This window comes from Protopterus annectens, chromosome 3.part0 (genome assembly GCF_019279795.1).
Source record: "Protopterus annectens isolate FY-2018-M chromosome 3.part0, PAN1.0, whole genome shotgun sequence".
In the NCBI taxonomy this organism is placed as follows: domain Eukaryota; kingdom Metazoa; phylum Chordata; order Ceratodontiformes; family Protopteridae; genus Protopterus; species Protopterus annectens.
This window is the reverse complement of record NC_056731.1, coordinates 1,818,214,945-1,818,241,260: the sequence shown is the minus strand read 5'-3', so window position 1 is coordinate 1,818,241,260 and position 26,316 is coordinate 1,818,214,945. Positions and strand designations below refer to the sequence as shown.

The window sequence follows — 26,316 nt, the reverse complement described above, 5'->3', positions numbered from 1 at the left end:
AGGGAGTATAATGTAAGCTTTATACTAATATGCCAGAGAAAATGCATCCAAGAAAGCTGAAAAGACAAGACACAAACTAGGAAAAAGGTTATAAGCAATACAATTCTTTTGAAACATTCAAGAAACTAGCTACAGTAGTACAATATCATGATGTGAATAAAGCCAGTTGTATTAAAAGCACATGATAGTCAGAACCTACTATGAGCTACAACAGGTAGAACAGTTGCCTATTGGTCAACAGTATTTAGTGTAATTCCAAGATTTGTAAGTGCAAGCCCTGGAATTATGGAAAAAGTCAGAAGATACTAGACAACAATAGATATCAGACATCACTGTGCTCTTTTATAGTTGTTTTCCTGCATCTTTAATGTGGGGGGGGCAAGTCCCCCATACCTCTGAACTTACATATACCATCTCCAAGATTACAATATTTGGGAGAAAATGGAATATTCTGCAACACAGCGATCTTGGACTTTGTTTACATAAATCCACATTTTCAGTCATTCAGTCTCACTATTCTGAGACTCACACTTATGTTTCTCAGAATACCAAATTGTTACAATTTATTGATATACAGAAAGGATATGAGAGACATACTTAAACTGATAATAAATTAACAATAGTATATGGATGTCACTAATGTCGCAGATATGTCTATCACAAAAGAATTCAGACAGAAGTTCATAGGTTCATAGGTTCATAGGTGTGTACTAGGCTAAAGGCCCTGATGCCTTTGCAAGCCTAGCCCATAGAAGTGTCTGACATTAGTTCCCAGTGCCTCTATCAAGTAGAGCCACTGGACTGATCCCTGGGGTAAACTTTCTATTACCCATCCACTCATCAAGATTTCTCTTGAAGAGGGACAGTGAGGTGCTCTGCTTGACATGTATAGGAAGTCTATTCCACAGCATGGGCAGTCTCTGGGTGAGGAACCTTTCCCTCCAGCATGTTCTGTTGATTGTGATAATGAGGATGAGGTCTCTGAAGTGTGTGGTGCAGAGGGACTGGGATTTCTTTAGATGCAACATTCCTAACAGAGCTGGATCAGACATGGCTTTGTAAGTCAAGCAGAGATCACCTCTAAGTAGGCAATATGAGACAGAGAATAGCTGGAGTCTTTTGAGTCTGTCCATGTAGAACAAGTGTTTAATGCCTAAGATCCTCTTCGTGAGGTACTTCTGTGGCCTCTCCAGCTGTTGCAGGTGTTTAGTGAGGTACATGCGAAATGGGGCATTATATGTGATGATTGGTTTAATGAGGAAAGAGTAGAGAGAGACGATGACCTCTTTCTTCCTGGATGCAAAACCCTTGGCAATGAGATGTGCCATACAGAAGGACTTTCTGACCACAGTAGCAATGTGGTAGTCAAAGGAGAGGTTGCTGTCAATCTGCATCCCCAGATCTCTTATAATGCCTTCAGTGTTCAGTGGGCTCCCATCGATGTGATAATTAATGGGTACTGAGTTTTTACCAAAGGGGATGACAATACATTTTTTGGCATTAAGCTTAAGGCCATTGTTTTGACACCAGTCATTGGTCTCAGTGAGGCCTTTCTGTTGGCTGTCTGCATCACTTGGGGAGTTAATAATGGCTCCCAGCTTGCAGTCATCTATGAACTTGGTTGACCATAGTCCCTTTATGTTGGCCTAGACTTCTGAGAAGTAGATGCCGAACAGGAGAGGACCCAGGACCGATCTCTGTGGGACTCCACTCGTAACTGGTTGGCAGTCTGAGTCCACTATTTTTACACTGTGGGCTCTATCTGTGAGCCATTTTGCATCCCACCTAGTGATATAGGGGTTGATGCCTAGTTATTTATAAATAATTCCCGAGTGAGGAATGGTATCAAAGGCCTAGGCCAGATCGAGGTAGGCTGTATGCACTGCTTTACCTTCATCCACAGCCCTGGTGACTGACTAAACGAAGTCAACCAGGTTGAGCAGGCATGATCTCTCTTTCACAAAGCCAAATTGCATGGGGTCTAGAGTTTGGAGATTTCCTATAGCTTTGTTAATCAGGTCAGTGATGATGTGCTCCATAGCTTTACATATCAGAGTCATCAGGTTAAATGGCGATAATTCCCTGGGTCTGTAGTTGCTCCCCCTTTATGGAGAGAGATGACTGTAGCAGTGCGCCATTCAGTATGGACAAAGCCTGATTTGAGGCTGTGACTGCACAGGGCACACAATTGTGGTGCCAGTTCATTTTGTAGTTCATGTATAATACAGCCAGGGATATTATCAGGTCTCTCTTCTCTATATTTATAAATAACCTGTCCTCCTCTCTCCCAACATCCACATGTATTCAGTATACAGATGATTCAACTCTCGTCTGTTCTGCTGCATCTCGAGCTGAACTTTATTCCTCCACCCAAAAAGTCTTCACAGCAGCAGAAAACTGGTTCCAACATATCTGTCTCCTCCTTAATCCCAAAAAAAACAAATTACTCATATTCTCTCCAACCCTTAAGTCAGCCCCTCTCTCCTTTTCTATTACATCTACCAACAGTGCTATCATCTCACCTGATTTATCCACTAAACTACTAGGTGTAACAATAGATAATCAACTGAACTTTGATGCCCATATTGACCTTACTATCAAAACTGTTAATAAAATGATAGGAGCCCTCTACAGACTTAAGCCCTTTCTAACAACAACTGCTAAAGTGTCCCTAGCCCAAACTCATCTCATCTCCACATTACTATACGCCTCCCCAACTTTTATCAACCTCTCTAAATCTAACCTTCAGAAACTTGCCACGTCCTACCACAGCATTGCTAGGTTTGCTACAGGTTCCCCATTTCGCACACATCATTGTGTTAATCTCAAAAAGCTTGATTGGCTTGAACTTCAACATATTATTCTATTACATCAACTAGTCATCACATATAAAATTCTCCATTACCCTACTAATACACCCATACTCAATAACCTTGTGGCCCCCTACAAGAATCTCTCTTCCCTTCGCTCTGCAAACAAACTGCTAGTAGCCACTCTCAAGTCACACAATAAGGCAGGCGACTCCTTGTTCACCAATACTATTGGCCCATACTGGAATAAACTCCCCACAGAATTGACTACTTTGGGCTCATCACAACTTTTCAAGAAACATCTAAGATACTATCTCAAATCCCACTGGCTATGCCCTTGCTTGAATCCAGACTGACCTCCCATCTAACTTTCTTTATACTTCTCTTCATTACTTCTCCTTCTTCTCTCAATACTAACCCTCTGTAGCTCGCCTATCTCTCAAATGGACTTCTTTTTTCCCTACAAAGTCGCTTTCTCCTTTTATTAGATATATTACTGCAACATGTCACCTCACCTTGTTTTTAAACCTATTAATCATCCCTGCTGTGCAATTTCTGTTTCCTAGAACTAGTGCCCAGGCACTAATTGTTTATCATAATTCTTAATATTGTGAATATTTTTGATTCTTATAGTTGTTATGAAAGAATATGGGATCATGGATCCCTTCTGTATTTCTCCTTTGTTTTGTTTACCTATCTTAATGTGCTACTGTAAATGTAACTACACTACATTGAATTTGTTCTTTACATTCTTATAATTGTTGTTTCTTTTGTTTCTTTTATTGTCCTGTTTGAATGTTTTTACTAGTATATAGTGGAGCTTTTCTCCTCGGGCCTCTGCTGAAAATGGACATGTATCCAGCCAGACTAGCCCGGTCAATAAATGTAAAATAAATAAATAAGCTGCATTCTTGGCCTTGGACAATGCAGCTTTAACCTGTGCTGCAGTAATGCTAGGTACCTGGCATTCTTCCAGTATTGTGATTAGTCCTTTAGGGCGGGAGAGAGGTGTAAAGTTGACACTGAATTTGTCGCCCAGTATGTTAACAATGCCTGTTGGCTCAGTATAGGAGGTACCATTGTGCAGTAACTCAGAGCAAATCTGGGTATTGCCATAAAGGTTCTCGATATAACTATAGAAGGCTTTGTGATTGTTTTTTGTGTCTGCCACAATTCTACCTTCATAGCTTGCTTTGGAGGATTTGATGAGGGATCTCAACTTTTTGTTGAGGCTAATAAAGGAGTTTTTCAACTCTTTGGACTTCACCTTTTTCTGTAAGAGTTTCTTCCTTCTGTTGTAGAGTTTATTAATTGCAGGGGACCACCAGATTTGCTTCCTTTTTTCGGAGGAGAGCATCTTGGTTCTGTTGGGTATGGCTAGTTACATGCATTTATGTACATGTTCATACAGTGCATTGGTGTAAGATTTGGCAGTCATGCAGCTATTTTCCATTAGCATGGGTGCCATGAATTTAGCCACCTCTGTTTTTAGGAGCCCAACGTTAGCTTTGGAGAAGTTTTTCAAGGTGGTTACCTTTGCAGGAGTGTGGGTGAGATGCGGATTTCCATGGTGACGAGTTTATGGTCGGATCTGACCGGGGAGGGATTGACTACTGATGTAGAGCAATGGTCACCCATGTTAGTAATACCCTAGTCTATAAACTCTTGCATACCATATTTAAAAAAAATAAAAAACATTGCATGAGGAACCTCCAGAATAGTAGAAACGTTTACTTATTTAACAGAGTTATGATCTGAAAAATGAAATACAGAGCAGACAAGGAACTGCATCCAGCAGATATGTTGTCTAGAACATATGTGCAAGAGAACTACGAATAATTGCTCAAAGGAAACTAAAGACCCTCTGCTTAACATCTTGGTTACCAATGGCAAAAAAGTAAAAGAATCAAAGTAATGAAATAAGACTGACTTAGAAATCTGGTCAGTAAAAGATGCTATCGTGAGAGGCTGAGCTGAGGAAAAATCACTAGGAAGGAAAGAAATGTATTATTTTTCTTTCAAGAAGAAATAAGCTGCATCCATTGGTAAGTGTTAAAAGCTGACAAAATAATACTATTCGGTGAAATGAGGAAATAAATACTTAGAAGGATACATAAATTACAGTTTTAATTAGAACAATATAAACAGAGTGAGAGATATTATATGCTGGACAGTGGGTGTTTACTCAACAAGGTATACACAATTGTGTCGTAAACAATTCACACCGTAAAAACAACCTAAAGGGAGAATGTTAGCATGCCCAGTGTTAAAACTACATAATCAAGTAAGCACATATATAATTCTCAAGAACATGTGCATTTTACATGTTTAGATAGTTATTCTGATTTTCCTGAATTAAGCTGACAGACAAAATTACAAATGTGGTTTTCTCAATAAGTTCCATATTCTCTCAACAGAGCATACCTGGCATTCTTAAGTCTGACAATTGTCCAAAAGACAAACATTTGGAAATCAAAAGCTTAGCAGCAGATTGGGAATTCAGACAAGTAAAGTCCAGTCAGGTCCATCTGTAGTCAAATGTACAAGTGAAGAAAGGTATCCAAGCAGTGAATGATATCTACGAGAAACAGCAGCATCGGTAGCAATGAGGGCTATCACCTCTCAGCTTAGGAATACAAGAATACTTTCTCGAGGGCAGTTGATTAAAAAACACAAAACAAAAAATCTAGCAAAAATAGGCTTGCTACTGTGTAACAGCTTTAAACATCTTGTAGCAGTCATGAATAACCTTAACTTTTTATTTTAAGTGCATTTGCAGGCAACTTCAAGCAAATAAAACCAACCCGTCCCCAAAAATCAAATATGCTCCTGCATTCTTTTAGCATCAACAACTCAACATAAGAGAAATCTTAAATAGTTGAAACACAGGGTTGTCATACCCAACTGATATCCATAAGCATTAGGGTGTCTACAAAATAGCCCAACTAACAAATTAAAACAATGAATAAAAAGGTCACCCAGGAAAATCAATTGGTTAAAAAGCACAAAAAGAAAAATCTAGCAAAACTAGACTTTCTACAGTGTGACAGCTTAAATCTCTTGTATCAGAGGAAACATGGGATATATGCAAATCACCCTTTAAGGATCTCAGGTGAGGTGTTTCAGCTAAATGTCAATTCTGATTGTCCATGACTTTTTCCTTTACTTTTAAGTCTATTTATGGACAATTTCAGGCCAATAAAGTAAAAGAAAAAGTCACGGACATTCAGAATTGCGATTTAGCTGAAACACCTTATAGGCTTAAAGGGTGATTTGCATATATCCCATGTTGCCTCTGATATAAGAGGTTTAAGGTATCACACAGTAGAAAGTTTCGTTTTCCTAGAGTTTTCTTTTTATGTTTTATAACCATTTGGTTTTCCTGTATGACCTTTTTACTCATTGTTTTAGTTTGTTAGTTGGGATAAATGCTTATGGATATCAGTTGGGTATGACAATCCTGTGTTTCCAGATAGTTTTAAAAGTAAAACAAAAAAGTTGTGGTAGTAAGAGTTGTTATTTAGATAAAGCATTTGATATTTTTAAAGGGTGCTTTGATGTATTATATGTGTCTGGTACAAAAGATCTAAGGTGTCGCACAATAGAAAGTCTAGGTTTTACTAGATTTTTTTGTTGAGGTTTCTAGTATAGTTGTTCATAGTTAGAAGGTGAAAAGCATATTACCTTATTAAACAGTCTTTTATGTATGAAAGTCAATAGAAATTGAAGGAAACGCTGAAAAAAGAATCAGGTAAAACTGACGTTTCCTGTCTGTGTGTTAGAAAGTGAGCAAGATAAAAAAAATAATATGGTAAACGTATCTTGAATCTGAAGTAGTTAATCGTGCATTTGAAACGCATTCCTAAGTGATTTCTGTGGAAGATTGAGAACTGTATAACAGGATATACAGCTATTTGTATAATGTAAGTTTATCAACGCCCAGTAAAGGAGACCATCCAGAAATGTCTCAACCCGTAGTTCTGCAGGAAAACTGAGAATGCAAGAATTGTGATAGCCAGGAGTTGCAGTGATGCCCTGTGACACCCCAACACTGGCCCAGTAATCAAGGATCCTGACTCCTCACCACTAGCACCAGTGGGAGATGTACATTGGGAGGATGACAAGTACACACACAACCACTTACACAATTCCAGATAGCTGGGCTGGCAATATCTCCTTCTGTCACACTTCTATATAAATCATATTAATATTCACAAATGACATAATTTACAAAATTCCAACTAGATGGGGTGGCAGTATTTCCCTTTGTCACAGGCACCTATCACTATCTCTCTAGCTAAAGTTTTTAAGGAGCAAGAACTGTCCGAAAAAGAAAGAGTCCTGTAGATTTGGAATACAATTTTAACTATATTTATAAATACTGTAGATTTGGAAGCCACTGAAGAAACTGATTGGGTGTATTTAGTAACGTGAACAATGATTTGATTATGATATAAAAGGTCCATGGAATGCTTAGAATAAAGATAAGGCTAATTTAAAGTGATTAGTATAACATATTGCATTACACCTCTTAAAATATTTATAAAGTAGGAATGTTTTACAAGGAAAAAAATGGGATTCAGCATATGGGATATACATCTTTAAATATGCTAATGCCTAGCTACAGGAAATGTCATCTCATGTCTCACATTTCTTTCTAAAAGAATTCAGAGTAAAGACCTGATGGAAGCTGGCAGCCTATCCACAATGAATATGTTATTAATTGACCATCATGATTAACAATGAAATGTTGCATTTCATTGGTGGCATTCTTAGTTATGTCTTTGACTTGCGATTTAATATTGGGCTCAGATTTTTTTGGGGAAGTGATGGGTTATCCACGGGACACAGATGGTATTACTTTACTACACTTCCCCTTCCATGTGACATGTATCCCTTCCTGCACTGACACTTAAATATTCAAAAGCTATTCTCATATTCTAAATTTGCACAGTGAAGCAAAATGTTAATTTATCAGATATCTAGATAGGTCACTAAATGTATCTCTTCATACTATATGAAACATTTTTCTATCTGATGCAGAATTTAGGTTTGCATACATTCATTCAGTCATTTTCTGATAATTACTGTCCAGGTCAGAACCCAGCCACTGGGGATGCACAAACCAGTGCATTTCTTTGTGCCGGTCCCAAGCCTGGATAAATGGGAAGGTTGTGTCAGGAAGGGCATCTGGCGTAAAATTTTGCCAAATCATACATGCAGACAAGAAATACATACCGGATCGGTCGAGGCCTGGGTTAACAACGACCGCCACCAGTACTGTTGTCCAACAGGGTGCTGGCAGAAATTGGGCTACTGTTGGCCGAAGGAGGAGAAGAGGGGGAAGGCAAGCCTGAAGGCAGGTAAAGGCTAGGACTGTGATAGTGAGGGTCGGAACTTTGAATGTTGGCAGTATGACTGGTATAGGGAGAGAGCTAGCTAATATGATGGACTGAAGGAAGGTTGGTATATTGTTTGTGCAAGAGACCAGATGGAAGGGGAGCAAGGCTAGGTGTATCGGAGGCAGTTTCAAATTGTTTTATCATGGTGTGGATGGGAGGAGAAATGGCGTAGGCATTATCCTGAAGGAATAATATGCTAAGAGTGTTTGGAGGTGAAAAGGGTGCCGGATAGAGTGATGTTTATGAAGCTGGAAATTAATGGTGTAATGATGAATGTTGTTAGTGCATATGCTCTACAAGTTGGGTGTGTGATGGATGAGAAAGAAAAATTTTGGAGTGAGTTGGATGAAGTGGTGATGACTGTACCCAAGGGTGAGAGAGTGGTGATTGGAGCAGATTTCAATGGGCATGTTGGTGAAGGGAACCGAGGGGATGAGGAAGTGATGGGCAGGTATGGTGTTAAGGAGAGGAATGCAGAAGGTCAGATGGTAGTGGGTTTTGCGAAAAGGATGGACATGGCTGTGATGAATACGTATTTTAACAAGAGGGAGGAGCATAGGGTGACATACAAGAGTGGAGGAAGATGTACACAGGTGGATTATATCTTATGTAGAAGAGCCAGTCTGATGGAAATTGGAGACTGTAAAGTGGTGGCAGGGGAAAGTGTAGTTAGGCAGCATAGGATGGTGGTTTGTAGGATGACATTGGTAATCAAGAAGAGGAGGAGGAGTGTGAGGGCAGCACCAAGGATCAAATGGTGGAAATTGAAAAAGGGTAATTGTGAGGTGATGTTTAGGGAAGAGTTAAGACAGGCACTGGGTGGCAGTGAAGAGTTACCGAATAGCTGGTTAACTACAGCAGAGCTAGTAAGAGAGATGGCTAGAAAGGTGCTTGGTGTGACATCTGGAAAGAGGAAGGAAGACAAGGAGACCTGGTGGTGGAATGACGAAGTACAGGAGAGTATACAGAGAAAGAGGTTGGCGAAGAAGAAGTGGGATTGCCAAAGAGATGAAGAAAGTAGACAAGAGTATAGGGAGATGAGATGCATGGCAAAGAGAGAGGTGGTGAAGGCTAAGGATAAGGCGTATGAAGAGTTGTATAAAAGGTTGGACACTAGACAGAGGGACCGAGCTAGTAAAGATGTGCAGCAGGTAAGGGTGATAAAGGATAATGAGGGAAACGTACTCACAAGCGAGGAGAGTGTGTTGAGCAGATGGAAAGAGTTCTTTGAGGGGTTGATGAATGAAGAGAATGAGAGGGAGAGAAGGTTGGATGATGTGCGGATAGTGAATCATGAAATGCAGTGGATTAGCAAGGAGGAAGTAAGGATAGCTATGAAGAGGATGAAGAACGGAAAGGCTGTTGGTCCAGATGACATACCTGTGGAAGCATGGAGGTGTTTAGGTGAAATGGCAGTGGAGTTTTTAACTCTATTGTTTAATGAAATCTTGAAAAGTGAGAGGATGCCTGAGGAATGGAGAAAAAGTGTTTTGGTACCGATTTTTAAGAATAAGGGTGATCTGCAGAGCTGTAGTAACTACAGAGGGATTAAACTGATCAGTCACAGTATGAAGTTATGGGAAAGAGTACTGGAAGCTAGGTTAAGAAGGGAGGTGATAATTAGTGATCAGCAGTATGGTTTCATACCAGGAAAGAGCACTACAGATGTGATGTTTGCTCTGAGAGTGTTGATGGAGAAGTACAGAGAAGGTCAGAAGGAGTTGCATTGTGTCTTTGTGGATTTAGATAAAGCATATGACAGGGTGCCTAGATAGGAGTTGTAGTATTGTATGAGGAAGTTGGGAGTGTCAGAGAAGTATGTAAGAGTGGTACAGGATATGTACGAGGGTAGTGTGACAGCGGTGAGGTCTGCAGTGGGAGTGATGGATGCGTTTAAGGTGGAGGTGGGATTACATCAAGGATCAGCTCTGAGCCCTTTTTTAGTTGCAATGGTGATGGACAGGTTGACAGACGAGATCAGGCAGGAGTCCCCGTGGACTATGATGTTTGCAGATGACATTGTGATCTCTAGTGAGAGTAGGGAACAGGTGGAGGAGACCCTGGGGAGGTGGAGATATGCTCTAGAGAGAAGAGGAATGAAGGTCAGCAGAACTAAGACAGAATATATGTGTGTGAATGAGAGGGAGGATGGAGGAATGGTGAGGATGCCGGGAGTAGAGGTGGCAAAGGTGGATGAGTTTAAGTACTTGGGATCAACAGTTCAGAGTAATGGTGAGTGTGGAAGAGAGGTGAAGAAGAGAGTACAGGCAGGGTGGAGTGGGTGGAGAAGAGTGTCAGGAGGGATTTGTGACAGACGAGTACCAGTAAGAGTGAAAGGGAAGGTCTACAAGAGGGTAGTGAGACCAGCTATGTTATATGGGTTGGAGACAGTGGCACTGACAAAAAGGCAGGAGTCAGAGCTTGACGTGGCAGAGTTGAAGATGTTAAGATTTGCACTTGGTGTGACGAGGATGGACAGGATTAGGAATAAGTATATTAGAGGGTCAGCCCAGGTTGGAAGGTTTGGAGACAAAGCCAGAGAGGCAAGATTACATTAGTTTGGACATATGCTGAGGAGGGATGCAGAGTATATTGGGAAAAAGATGCTAAGGATGAAGCTGCCAGGTAACAGGAAAAGAGGAAGGCCTAAGATAAGGTTTATGGATGAGGTGAGGGAGAACATGCAGGTGGTTGGTGTGACAGAGCAAGATGCAGAGGACAGAAAGAAATGGAAACAGCTGATCTGCTGTGGCAACCCCTAACAGGAGCAGCCGAAAGAAGAAGAAGAAGAAGAAGAAGACTGTCCAGGTCAGAACCTTAAGTGCATATGGAAAATGAGTACTGCTGCTTTGGGTTGTGACCAATACCTGTCAGGCTCAGAGAAGCTACACACTTTAAGCCTCTAATACATATTATATCTGGCTTAAACAAAAAAGAATGCTATTATCAAGTCTACTTTCAGAGCACAACAATATTAATTTGTTGATATGTGATCCTTCTTTTTTTATTTAGATGTACAGTGTCAGATATTATTTATCCCACACATTTTAAGATGGCAACACACAAAGTAAAATGTAACACCTCTACTTGGAAAAGTATGTCTTCTCATACAATGCATCAGACAACAGCACTCGGTTCGTTATGATCTCTGTTTTGTAAAGTAGTATTGTTGTCATTGTCTACTTTATAAACAGAAATCTTTGTTGCACAAGTTGTTGTCACTATCAACTGCATAACTAAAATGAGGCACGCAAACATTGCAATAATCCATTATATTAGTGCATTAAGTCACAAATCTGATATCTCAGTCTGCTGCAAAAACAGAAATCAGTATTGTGCAAAGGAGCAGTGTTGTTGTCATTCTACTGTATAAACATAATAAGAGGGAGAAATATTATAGCACAGCTTTATATCTGTGTAGTAATAGACACATCAGAAATCTTAGAGTAGTGTCATTTGTTTCTTAAGGTACTACAACAAAATACAAAGAGCAATGTTACCATCTCAGAGATAAAAGTCCTACAATGCCAGTGTGGCTACCTGGAATTGTTTTAAACTACCATGTGATACTTCTCCTTTATCATACAGTGCAATGCAAAATGTCATCCGTTCAGTTGGAAACTGACCCAGTCAGACAGCATCGAATAGGGTTTGTCAACGTACTACAGTATTATGCTGCTAACCATGTGTCTTATTTTTTTTTAACTTCAGCAGTACAATGTTTAATGTGTGGTCTTAGCAGACATTTTAAAATGCTGTAGCTCTCTTCATGTAACATCAACACTCCAACAGCACTATATTGCTAACTAAGTGTGTGTATGTTGCTTCTTTTTCATAGTGTGTTACATCTCTATTGCTATAAAGTATAATGAAACAGAACGTCACACCTTCAGTCAAAAAAAGATCTAATGCCAAATGTTGTTTTGGAGATGTTTTTAACCATTGCTATAATGCGTAAAGTCCAAATGTCCACACCTTCATCAGGCTCCCCTCTTTAACCAATAGATAGCTCAGAATTGAGCTTGTTGGAGCACAATAACTCTGTTTTGCTAACAGTGTGCATCCTGTCTTTTTATTTTACAATACGGTGACATATGTTGTGTCTACAAACATTTGAAAATGTTCTGCTTTGCTTTTTTCCATCATGAAAACATGCAAAGTAAAATGTTACAGCTCCACTTGGAAAATGCGCTCCCCATATAGTGTGTTTTAATATGTACAATGAAAAGCACTGCTACGTTTACTGTGGATTGTGTAAAATGTTCTTTCCTCATTACATTTCTGATTTACAAAGCTACAGCTGTACTATTCTCAGTGTCTACTCTGCAAACAGAAATCTCTTATTCAAAGCAATTTTATATTATTTCTGCCGATTGTGCAAACAGAATAAAGTATAGAATAAGAGATATAAATATTGCATCACACCTTTAGATTTCTGTAGTATTTCTGTAGTAGGTCGAAGCTCTGATATTTCAATTTACTGCACAAGCAGAAATCTCAGAAAAGCAATAATACCATTACTGTCTACTAGGCAAACCAAGGGGGGATAAACTATATAGTACAACTTTATATCTGAGCAGCAAGTCAGAACTCTGACATCTCAGAATTGTGCTCAATGTCCCTTATCATTCCTTATAAAATGCAAATTGGAGAGTACTATAAAGTTAAATGATACTTTCTGGAATCATTTGAAAATACTACACACTGTTTCTGTGTTATTATGAAGTACAGTATAAAATATTTGCTGAAACCCCACAGGCATGTTAAAGTAGGATTTATCATCCTGCAACAGAACTCTGTTTTTATTAAAACATGCCCCTTTTTCTTTTAACAGTACACTGTTAAATATTGCCGTCCACAAACAGTTTAAATTGGTGCATCTTGAATACCAAAGACTTCCATGATAGCTGCACACTGATCAGTAGCTTAACTTCAGCTCTCCCAATGTGAGAAAAGCAACTGAAAAACAGGGGCCAGGAACTCCTCTCTTTTATTACTGAAGTCCAAGTTGGGAGCAAACAAACACGGCTCTCTCGATATTAAATAAAAGATAAAACTTTTATTCAGGTAAAAACTAGTGAGTGCTTTCGTGCCTCCTGGCAATTTTTCAGACAATACAAACACTATAGAAATCTCATTAAAAAAGGGTTGCCTCACCCACATTGTTTCACAGCAACCAATCTATTGTCTTCAACAATTAAAATTCACCTGCTGGCAATATAATGTGAAGTCAGAGACTTCATACATCAACTAGCATAGGAAATCTTTATACAAAGATAAAAGGTCTGAAATTGCACATAAAAATAAAATAAAATAAAACAAAACATTAATTTTCACTTTCATTATTATCAACAATTATATAGCCATACAGAAAAGTGACAGCAGCAAACACCAGTCATAATTTTTTTTTACTTTCTCACATATAAAATTGCTGACATCAACCTTCTCACAGTTGTAATACCAGAGTATACCAAAAGATGGCAGTCATACACACCATAAAAATGTATTCCAAAATTCCTAAAGCAAATACCTAACATTCACATATCAGGCTAAAATTCAAAGAACAGTATCTTTTAAAACAACTGGGATACATCTATCAGAAGATAATAATGGCAATACAACACAAAAAAACTGAAATACTGTAAGAGAAATAGTTGGATATACCCTAGTGATAGCATTCTTAATGTTTCAATGGCCTCTTAACTAAGTAAGGTTTCAGGGACACTAATTCATTCAGGCCATACCCTCTATCAGCCTGCAATCTCATTATCCATCTAACCTCACATTTCTCCATATAGTTCTTATAATTACCTACTCTAGCCCCTCTAGTGGTCATTTCAACTGCTATAAACCTAAACTTATGTCTGGTGCCATATTCAAGTGTATACCTAGCTAGGGCATTCCCCTCATCTTCTTTATTGATCGCATACATATGCTCTCTATCCCTTTCTCGGAGTGTCCTATTGGTTTTGCCAATATAAAAACACTCAGTACATCTGGCTAAGTAGACTAGGTCCCTAGATCTACAATCTGCATAGTGATTAAACACAAACACCCTCCCAGTGGTTGGATGCATAAACCTATCATTCGACATATATGAACAGAAGTTACAGCTTCTACATCCAAACGTACCCTTCCTTGCTGATTCTATTTCTTTCTTCTTGTTATTCTCATAGCAGAGTAATCTCTTAAGAGATTTATTATTTTTATAAGAATAACTCAGTCTAGTATCCAATATCTTCTTTATCTTCTCATCAACTAAAGAATCTCCCAGTTCCTTTAAATAATCTCACCAACTGCTTTATTGTCTGTGCAATAAGGTAAAACAGCTCTACAAGTATTGTCTGCCCTTTAGAAATATGATAATTTTCTTTTCTTCTTTCAATGTAAGGTCTACATTTATGTTTCCTATCTATAAACATAACATCATTCAATTTCCCATATTCACTCTTCTTATAACCCATTTGGCATAAATCTCCTTTTAGAGTGCTTAGTGCTTTCTCACAATTGGTGTGCATACTAGTTAGTCTAGATACTCACAACCCATGTCCTTGTATAATGTTGTTATATATATGAGGGGGGTGCATGCTAGTACGGTGTAGAATATTGTTTCTTCTGCATTCCCACACCCCCTGCTAAATAAATATACCAACTCCAAGATCACACTACATTCAAAAAATGGTAAATCTCTCATCATGCTGTACAATGATCTCCATTCAAAATGTTCGAAGTTTCAAAACATTGATCTTAAAGTCTCGACCATTTGTGGTTTGAAGTTTTTAAACTTTGAGCTTGTGAAGAGAATACATATATATATATATATATATATATATATATATATATATATAGATATACATATATATATATATATATATATATATATATATATATACATATATATATATATATATATATATATAGAGAGAGAGAGAAAGAGATCTGATATGTTTTCTCTTACTTTTGCGTAGGTGAGTGACTGGATTAAGATCCTTGGCTTAATCTAATGACAAGCTTTACATGAAAACAAGTCAATAAGAGAGCAATTAATGTAATGAAAAGTTTTCCTTTAGCAATAAATGTTTTAGCTTGTCTTTAGAAACCTGCAGCTGAGAGCTACATTTTCTTCTTTTCTTACTTTTCTCTTGGAGACAAGCTGATTATAGGGCAATAAAAAAGTCAAAGCACTGGTTTCTTCAAGGCTAAAAATTAATGTTTTGTGAAGGCATACACATTGTTCTTTTCATATCTATGAGGAGAATAAAGATAAAAAAGAATAGACACCATTTAATGTTGGTAGGAGCATAGACAGCAGCATGCATCTTAACTCAGATAACCTTAACTTGCGGTTAGAGAAGACTTGTGTTTGCAGCTGCTTATGTGATGTGTAATTGTTCTTATTAGGAGGGTTAAACTTCATTATTTGAAGATGTACATAGTTTTGTGTGTTTGGAGTAAGTTAACATGTTATGGGAGTGTTCTGGTGGTGCATTTGTTTTTTGTTTGGCAGTTTTCATTAAAAAAAGTTTTGTAAAATGTGACGTGTTTAAAGGGAGATTATAAGAAAAAAATTAATAAAGGATCAATCTGCCAAACATTAGTGGGTACATAGATCACAAAAGCTGGAAAAAGACATTTAAAAAGCTGTCCTATATAATCGATGGGAATAATGACTTCTTATCACAATGGCAGCACATTCCATATTATCTTAGAATGTGAGTGGTCTTACAGGTATAAACAAAAACAAAAGACTATTTAATTATATGAAGAAATGCAGAGTGCAAATAGCAGTGCTACAGAATATGCATTTGGAAAGAAATGAGCATGTGAATTTAATAAATAAAGGATTTCAGATTGATATTCAGCAGGATATCAGGCACAAAGGGAAAGAGGAGAACTTATATTAATCGCTAGAGGAGATCCAATGGTGATAGAAAAGGAGGAAAATAATAATGATAGATTTGTGGTACTAAGGGGCTACTAGCTAGGGAGGAGGATTTTGCTGGGATGTATTTATATTTCACCTAAAACTGCTATTATGGAGGTTAAGATTTTTTTTGGGAGAAATAATCAGCTTCCAGCAGGGAATAGTATTATAGACTGGGACTAGACTTTGATTTCCAACAATGAGTATGTACCTGGGGACCTAGAAGGGAAAATATAAAAAAGAGGGTAGATTTCTGAAGACATTTGTGAAAATATTTGGTATGGAAGATGTGAATTCAGTGGTAGGAACTCATCAAGAATTTACATATCACTCCTCAAAGTACAATAACTTGGCTAGACTAGATAGAAATTATATTTCATAGGAACACATGCATTTAATTCAGGGCTTTGACACACATCTAATAACTTTCAGATCACGTACCAAGAAAATGAATATAAAAATACAGGGTAATGAAGGAAAAATGAGACACCTTTACTTCCTCACCTACCAGTTAACAGAGAGGAATTTAAGTAATGGATAGTCAAAATTATTTAGGAGTTATTAGGGAAGATAGAAAGTACTCCAGCAGTTATAACTAGAAAGTGAAATAAAATGAAAGTGGACTTTAAAAATAGGGTAGAAATAAAAGAAAAATAAGTATGGTTAAGAAGTAACAAGAATTATTTAGATGAGCTATCAAAGTTTAAAGTATTGCAAAATAAGGAGAATTTCACAGAACCAGAATAGATGCAACTACGGAGTGCTAAAGAGAAAATAAGGGAGTACCTGAATAATATACATGAGTTTAGAAATAATGTTTTTTGATAATAGCTCCAGAGAACAAAAACTTTCAGCACAACAATTAAGGCAACAGAAAGTAGAAAGCGTTCTTGCCAAACTTAGAGCCAGAGATTCTGTAGAGGTATTAGAGATATTTTGAAAATTTTATGAAAATATGTATAAAGTAGAGAAGTGCAAAAAGCAAGAAAAAGCACAAATGGAGATATGTATGGAAGACTTAAATATGCCAAAATTAAAGGTAGATGAGGCTCAACAATTAACAGTTAAGATATGAGGAGAAAAATTAAAAACAGTTATGTACAACCACTCTATAGGAAAGTCTCCAGGAATAGATGATATTCCAGTAGACGTTTGGAAGCTAAGAGAGAAAAAAGTGATAAAGATCTGAAAGATTTTATTTAACAGAGGGGGGAACACCAACATCCTGTAAAAAAACCTGTGGTAGTAGTAATACCTAAAGACAGTAAACACCCAGCAGATCCAGCTTTATGTAGGCACATTTCAATTTTAAACTATGATTATAAAGTGTTTATGTCTATGATGGCTAAAATAATGGCAAAGATGTTGCCAAAATTGATAGATATGGATCAATGTGGTTTTGTAGTGGGGAGGCAAATATATGACAACATTAATAGAACAATGACGATCCAGAATGAAGCAGAATATAAAAAATTAGTGTTGTTGGTAGTGGAAGAAAGCATTTGGCAGAGTAAGCTGTGAATTTATGATTAGGGCAATCAAAAGATTTGCATTCCTGGTACAATTATACGGTTACTAAAGAGGATATGTAAGGGATCAAAGGAAAAATCAAAGTATATGGGTTCTTCTGTGATACGTTATGTCTGAACACAGGAACCAAGCAAGGGTGTCCCCTTTTCCACTTTGTTATTTGTGTTATATTTAAAACCACTGACAAAGAAACTAAGGGACTCAGAAATTCAAGGATATAATCAAGAAAAGTTGGTTTTACTTGTAGACAATATAAATTTGTGCCTGATACAAACAGCAAAGGACATATCAGTGTTGTGGAACATTCTGAGACTGCTTTTTTTCTGAATAAAAAAATCAATAAAGATTAAACAAAGTCTATAGCTGTAAACTATGTAATCACACAGTAACCAGATCAGCAATACCCACATTTATGGGGACATGATAAAATGAAATATTTAAGAGTATAGTTTAAAAAGAATTCCATTATGGCAGCTAAGGAGATATAGGAAAAGACTAAACAAAAGATAATAGAAAAAAATGAGAAACTGGAGGTTCTTGTCTATGGATATGGACAGCAAGATATAAACAGTAAGAATGTGTTTAATCCCTTTAGTTTTACACACAGGTCAGGCACAGGCATATTTTTATCAACCAGAGAAGTTGTGTTAGTAATTAGTAAAGAGCTGAAGGAATTTATCTGGGTGTGGAAGATGGTAAGAGTCATGTGGGATAAGTTGATCCTGCCAATAAAACAAGGTGGTTTAGGACTACCTGATTTGAAGTGATATTTTAGAGCTACAGAGTTAAGGCTCTTATACATAAGACAAGCAGGAAGCTACAATTCAAAGTGGGAAGGAATGATGATGAAGCAGGGTGAATTCAAGAAATAAGGAGAAAGTGTGATTTTGGATGCAGATCCTTAAGGAGAATAATAACACTAATACATAGTACTATATTTATAATGTAGCAGAAAGTATTCTATGAACTAACCCAACATGGGAATGGAGAAATGAGATTCTGCCAATAGGGATGACTGTAATTAGCTGTCCAAAGAATAGGCAAGAGGGGAATGAAATTTACAGGAGAAAACTGTCAAAGGAACCAAGATACTGGGAGTAAACAACTAGAGAGGAAAAGGTAATAGAATGGGAAGAGGCCAATATGGCATTTTGACTGCAAGCTAGAGAGTGCCTTCCCTATCAGAGAAAGAGAAAGGGGAATCCAAAGTGAGAGACCTGTGCTGGTATAGTTTTTAGTTGAATCTAGAATAGAAGCTCACTGTTCAAAAAGGATAATTAGTAGGGCGTATAAAACATTGTACAATAACTATAGGAATCAATCAGAAGAGGAGAGAAAAGACTAGGAAGAGAGACTGGAAAAGCAATTCAAAAAAGAATGGGAGGACATATGTATCCAAGTCTGCAACAAAGTCTAGAAGACAGGATTTTTGCTTGGAAGTGTTTGCATAGGTATTTTTATACTCCAGGCAGACCCAAAGAGTTCTTCCTCAGGTAGATGGCAAATGTTGGAGGTGTTGTGTGGAAGAAAAAGGTAGCTGTGAGCGTATGCTTCAGAAGTGTAATGACTTGACTGAGTTTAAAAATTCGAACTCCACTGTGATGTTCCTTCAAACCAGCACTTTATTACACACAGAGTGAGCACTTTCATCTGTTCACATTTAGACTTCTTCTGACTCTGACTACAAGATAAAACACAGTTCATAAAATAGTAAAAAATAATGACATCATCTAAAATGGGTCTATATTATTTCCGCAAAGGTTCAACTCCACAAACCTCTGTTCATTGAACAAAAAACAGAATGTTCACTTCAGCAAAAATTTTATAGATGGAAAGGAATTACTTTGCCAACACTGTGACCATCACACACACCACAGCATGTCAAACTCACCCAGGTGGGGGATTGTACCCCCGACACCCACTAATTATATACACCAACTCTGAGATTGCACTACAGTGGGAAAAAGGGCAAACAGACAAATTTCTTCCTGTTGGCAGAGTGTCTGGGGGAAAAATGCTGTTCAATTTTATTTTGTATTTGGAAAGGTAATGCATCATATTATAGATGCCTCTCGATACGTTAGATGCTGAATGCAATTTCAAAAAATATATTTTAGTTTTAAAACAGAAACTTTAAAGGTTTAACTTCAGAAACAAAAGCACTGCACATACATTTGTGAAGTAAGCTGACAAAACTAAGGAATGTCCAGTAACTATTAACATAAGAGCAAGATGTTTTTAAACCTCCACATACGTGCTTATTCAATCTAAACAGGCAAAATTCACCCAACACATATTACAGTCCCTTGGGTTTATTCAAGATCCAATAAACTACATCCCAGATACATTTTTATTTGTTTCTTTAGCATTCGGTTTATAAGAATGTAATCAGTTTCAGATATTCAAAATGGAGACTCCCCATTGCATAATGCATTGTTTTCAGCTTCCTTGCTAAGACCATTTTAGGTACAAATACTAATAGCATTTACATGATCGGTTGGTCTTGTTTTTTTCCAACCTACTTTGTGTGTCTCCCCTGAAATCTCAATGTCTCCCAGGACAAGTTTGATGCTTTACCAAAAATGTCATCCCAGCTAGTAGATGCCTGTCTCCATCTCTCTTGCACCCTTGTACATGTCTAAAACATATGTACCATCTTAGCTCCCTCAATGCCACACCTCCAGTATTTCACACTTGAAATCTGTATATCTTGTGCGACCTTATTGCTTCCATTATAACACAAGTGGAGGATCTCATCTGCTGATCCTAGATAAATGGGATGTATTCTCCCATAAAATGTTCCAAATTCATGGATTTCTTCCCTCATTACTAGTCTGCTTAACTGCCCAGAACCTCTGCAATCTATACTTTCTTTTCACAATCCTATGCTGCCTGGTGTCTTTATAAATCAAACTGCCTCAACCCTTTTTGACTCCTTTTCAGTTACTCTAAGGAGACCCCACCCCTGTATTTATTACCATGAATGCTCTTCGAACATTCATCATAAATACTCATCAAACTGTCAAAAATAAAAATATTTTTATCACTGAGCTGATAACATCCTTGTGGTGCTGTTAAAGGAAGGCACTTCTCCTAGTCAGCAGTCCCATTTGCCTAAATCTTCTATCTGCTCCTAGCAACATATATGTCTACTTCCACCTATACTGCCTGCTCTGGTCTGGAAATTCTATCTTCATTATCTAACTGGTCCCAAATTGTCTTATATACTGGAGTCTCCCAGCTCATATCTCCAAACTGCTTAATCCTTGTCTCCCAGTATTTCCAGTGCACCAGACATAAATTATATTTATATAAAGTCTCATAGCCCCATGTCCTACAATGTCTTTTGCCTTCCTCGTTTAGCATTTTTCATTGTACCCTATTAAATGCTAAAACCTGTAAAGGAGCTTGTGTTTAACCACGTCCCTTCAATGGAAGGGTCAGCAGATATTTGGAATTCTATGCTAATGTACCTCTCCTACATATTCTCCTACTAGGACCTGAATCTTACTATGAAAAGATAATCAGACTGCATTGACAAGTGCCTCTAGCATGCATAATTTGTGGGAGAATCATAGCATTAATACCATTTATTTTTCTGACAGCTGTATAGGTCCTTCTGCCCCCCCCCACCCCCTTTGTATTAGTTTACTATTTTTTTATATAAACTTTCTACATTTCTTATAACAGTACCTTCTTAGGTATAACCTGCCTTTAATATAAAATAGGTGGGATATTCCACTTCCTGAATATAACCAACTGACTCCGTTTCCTTTCCTTATTCCACTCCAAACAGCACTGTCTTGGCACAATTCAGTTCCGATACTGACATTTTATCAAAATTATCAAATATCTCCAGTACAACCAGTAAGGATTTATCTATATTTTTAGCCATTTGAATGCAGTATTCAGCATACAGCTGAAATAAGGCCTTGCCACCTATTATGTATTTCTATTATACTGCAGTTCTTCTGTTACTAAAAGTCGCAGCCCTGGTAATAATGGAAGTCCATGCCTGGTACCGCAAGAGATTCTTCCTTGCCTTGATGTTCCCTCATTTATAAGGACATCAAATGTTTATCATATAACAGCCTGATAAATCAAATAAACTCACCACCAATATTCCTTCTCTGTAGTACTTAAAGTCTCAGTTTATTGTATCAAAAGCCTTTTTGATATCATATAGTACTATAACTGCATACTGATAGCTAATTTGATGACTTTCAAGAGAGTGAGTGAGATTCCACCAGCTGCCTACCTTATATAATGCTGCTTTGTCCTGGCCTTAGAATCATGAGCAGAACCTTATAGATTCATAGGTTCATAGGATGATACTAGGCTATTGGCCTGGAGGCCCTTATAAGCCTAGCCAAGAATTTCCTCCATGTTCCCACAAAGTCAGCACCTGTTTTCCCTGTCCAGCAGGGTCAGAGGTGGGATCCCAGGGGTATATTTTCTGTTACCATCCAGTCGTCCAGGTTCCTCTTAAAGTCAGCTAGTAAGGTACTCTGCTTGACATGGAGAGGAAGTCTATTCCACAGATGGGGGAGTCTTTGGGACACAAATCTATCCCACCAACAAGTTTTATTAATATCACAGACCAGGTTGAGGCCTTGTGTGTGGGTTGCATGAGTGGAGTTTTACTTACGGATATGCAGCAACTCCATCAAGGCTGGGTCTGAGATGGCCTTGTATGCCAGACACATGTCACCTCTAAGCAGTCTGTATGAGACTGAGTAGAGGGACAGGGCTTTTAGCCTATATGTATAGGATAGGTGTTTGAGACCCTGGATTTTCCTAGTCAGGAACCTCTGTGGTCTCTCCAACTGCTGCATATCTTGGCAAGGTTCATGCCGAAGGGGGGCATTGTACTAAATAATGGATATTTACTATAATCTTCTCCCTCTTACCTACCATCCACACTCACTCTCATTAGGCCTACACCCACCTCCCACTGCATTCTCTTCTCACCCTGCATTACCCTCAATTCTTCAATTCCTTTTAGTAACCAAATTTACCCATATCTCTTTACCAGAAAATCCCCCCAATTACTACCTGTTAATAGAAAGTAGTTTCTGGCATTCTGTCATTATAGTTCTCAGCATAGCCTATTGCTTTATTGCTCTATTAACTATTCCCTTTCCACTTTCTAATTTGTTTTGCAGAGGTGAAACAGTCCTGATTGAGGAAAATTGCAGAGGACCCACAGCAACTAGCAGGCACCCTGAGTGTACTTTCCAAGCAAAGACCCTGAAAATGTGCTACTTAACTGTTTCTGCAACAAATAGCAGCCCTAATTGAGGAAACTTGCAGTAGACTCACAGCACCTGGTTGCCACCCTGAGTGTACTTCCCAAGCAAAGACCCTGAATCCTGTGCTCCTAGACTGTTTCTACAACTATTAGGTCAGCCATGTTTTAGGATATCTGCAGGGGACCTACAGCAACTAGTGGGTACCCTTAGTGCACTTCCCAAGCAAAGACCTTGAAACCTATGCTCCTTGACTTTTTCTGTAACCAATGTATGTTTATACACATAAAGCTCCATTATATAGTTACACCCTGCCTCCTGTTTTTGGTTAATTGCATATCCCATGAGTTGTCAGTTCTACCCCTTCTAAGCTGTTCAATTCCCACTATTACAAATATCTCTGCTGGAAACTGCAGCTTCTAGTCTCTCCAGCATATCACAATAACTCCCAAATAGGAATGCTAAAAAGCTAAACTGAAGACAGATGGTTTAACTTTCTAAGACAATTAGACCTGGGAAACACCAGTCTGATTGATTGTTTCTAGAGCTTCTTGCTTGAAAGGCGTACATGGTTCTTCCCGCTCCATTCACACTATGGGCTCACTCCACTCCCCTACCCTACTCCCATTCCCACCCACTACATTTCAATTTGATTTATACCCATAGACCACGTTTACAATTACCTTAAGCCACCTCCCACCACCCCTTTCACCTATCAAACTCCACTGCTCTAACTACCTCTTAAAAGACCTACTGCTAGCCTCCCCTAGTATCAAATTAATTTACCAACTCCCTCTTATTTAATTAAACATGATCCCATCAAGAGGGAAATCCATTCTAAGACTTTTTACCTATGTATTCACCATAACTATCATACTCTTCCTCTCAGCCTTAACCCGCTATCATGCCGATCTTCATCTACATCTCACCAGTTCCTCTGACAAACAAACCTCATTCCTAAACAGTTATTTAGCCCCACTAAACATTCTATGTACTCCACACCTCTTCCAACCTTCCCCCACCGATAATCACCATCATAAACTGCTTCCATCAACTAGTAAGTCCCACAACCATCTAATATGCACTGAAATCATCATTAAACTCAACAAACTTAACCAATCTATAATTCTTATTAATCATTCTATATTTGCTTTGTATACTACTGTATTGTTTGTATGTTACTGCATTGTATGTAAAATGGAGCTTTTCTCCTCGGACCTTCGCTGTAAATGGACATGTGTCCAGTGGGACTTTCCCGGTCAACAAATGTAAAATAAATAAATAAATACAATTTCTTTTATTATCTTTTAATTATCTGTCCTCTTTGCTAGCATTTTAGGTAGAATTTTTATGTCTCCAGAAGTGAGTCTATTACTGTACTTTGGTAAGCCTGCTGTTGTAACGTCTGTGCTTCCGTGATCAGAAAAGTACTTTTGCATCATTTAAAGCACAGCCACTGCAGAATACAGCATGCAGTGCACTGGTAAAATCTCTTGCTTAATAAAAAACAGCTTTACCTAAATTAATTGGAAGCATAATTTGATAATCTGTATAAATCAACAAAAGGAGGTAGATAAACAGTTACTGTCCATATGTCTGCTAGAGTCAGAGAAAGAAGCATCCAACATACTCTATATATATATATATATATATATATATATATATATATATATATATATATATGATCACACTGTTATTTGAATTTGTATCTTCGGTATTCTTGCATTTGTCTTATACATAATTATTATGTTTAGTATTGTTACTGTGTTGCAACTTTCACATTTGTATTTTCTGTATTTTCGTATATAATTATTTTACTTAGTACTGTTACTGTGTTGGAGCTTTTCTCCCCAGGCCTCCACTGAAAATGGGCTCCTGGCCCAGTTGGACATTACCCAGTTAACAAATGTAATAAATTAATAAATAAATATATTGACATACACTGTTGAATGGATTCATGAAAATATATGGTAATTACTCCTCTTGATTGAATTTAACAATGAATTTTGCTCAGCTATGGATGACAGTATGTCTGTCATGTGCTGACATTAGATGTGATGTCAAAGGCTACCGTCACTCATGGAACCTTACAGTGATGTGTTCAGTAAAATGAATGATCATTTGTATGCCTCACCAAGTACTACTTATATACTTCTTCATTACCATAGTAAGAAGTCTTCTAGGGAAACTGCCCCCAATTCATTTTCCATTACTGACACTGCAGTGCAGCATACGAGGATGCTAAACTCAGGAGGTGTGCTGCCCTTTGGATGAGATCTTAAATGGGGACCCCATCTGCCTGAGTTTCTAGTAGCATAAGTGGATGTAAAAGACCCCATGGCACATATTGGAAAGCATAGGGGGTCTGTATTTAAACTCATTCACAAAGTCATAGGTCCGCATATTTAAATAAGTATTACACAATCGTATGTATAACATGTAATATTTTTTTTTCAAACTCCCTCCTCCACCTTTCACCCACAACCAGAATCTAATTGCCTTCCTTAAATAACTGCTCTCCACATGAGACAAAGCCTAGAAACTTTGGAAACAAGCACCCCAAATGAATAACAACATAGACCTGGATAACAATAAGGCTAGAATTTGCAATAAATAGTGCCAAAGCCTCTTGCACTAGACATCGACAACAAGCTCTTTCTGTTATCTATGACCTTCCCCTAAACACTTTTTGAAGCAACTTAAATTCCTTACAGGTCATACTAAATATTCCCCTAATTTCTCAACTCTCAAGTCATGCAAACACTCCCAGGACTTTGTCAATAAGTATTTACAATTGCTCCTCATTATTATCCAATATATTATCACTAATTTCCCTCCTTAAGCCACTCCAACCTAAATCTCCACTGAAATTCAGAAATCTCAACTATACCCATTGGCAGCCAATTCCCTAAATTTCTACTTCAAACAAGTAACAGTGAAGGAAGACAAAAATGAACTTCAAAACCAGGCTCCACAAGAACAGAGTTTCATTCAACCTCCCTTAAAATTGTTACAGCCTAAATTGCAAAATCTCCTATGCATACTTGCAATCAATCCCTGACCACTGCTATATGTTATACAGTTTTCAAGCATTCCATTATAATCTCACTTCCAAAAATTCCCAACCTAGTTTGTGTCCAGCAACAAAAATATTTGAAAAATTAGTTTGCAAACAGTTCTTCAACCACATAAACCAATGTGGCCTTTTATATGATGTGCAAATCTCTCAGCACTATGATAGCCTTTATACACAGTTATAGAATTATATTGAATGTGAAATGCATTTTAAATAATAGAAGCCACTATTGAATGATGGTTTCTATGTTGTGTTCCCTTTTATATCTTATTATCTGTGGACTAATTAATTAATTATTCAATTATACCATCATATGGTTAATTTA

General features: G+C 37.7%; 1 protein-coding gene across 1 annotated transcript in view; it reads right to left on the bottom strand.

Annotated features, from left to right (window-relative positions):
- TMIE (transmembrane inner ear) overlaps positions 1–26,316 on the bottom strand; it is a 680,508-nt gene that overhangs the window by 144,225 nt on the left and 509,967 nt on the right. The window lies entirely within an intron of this gene.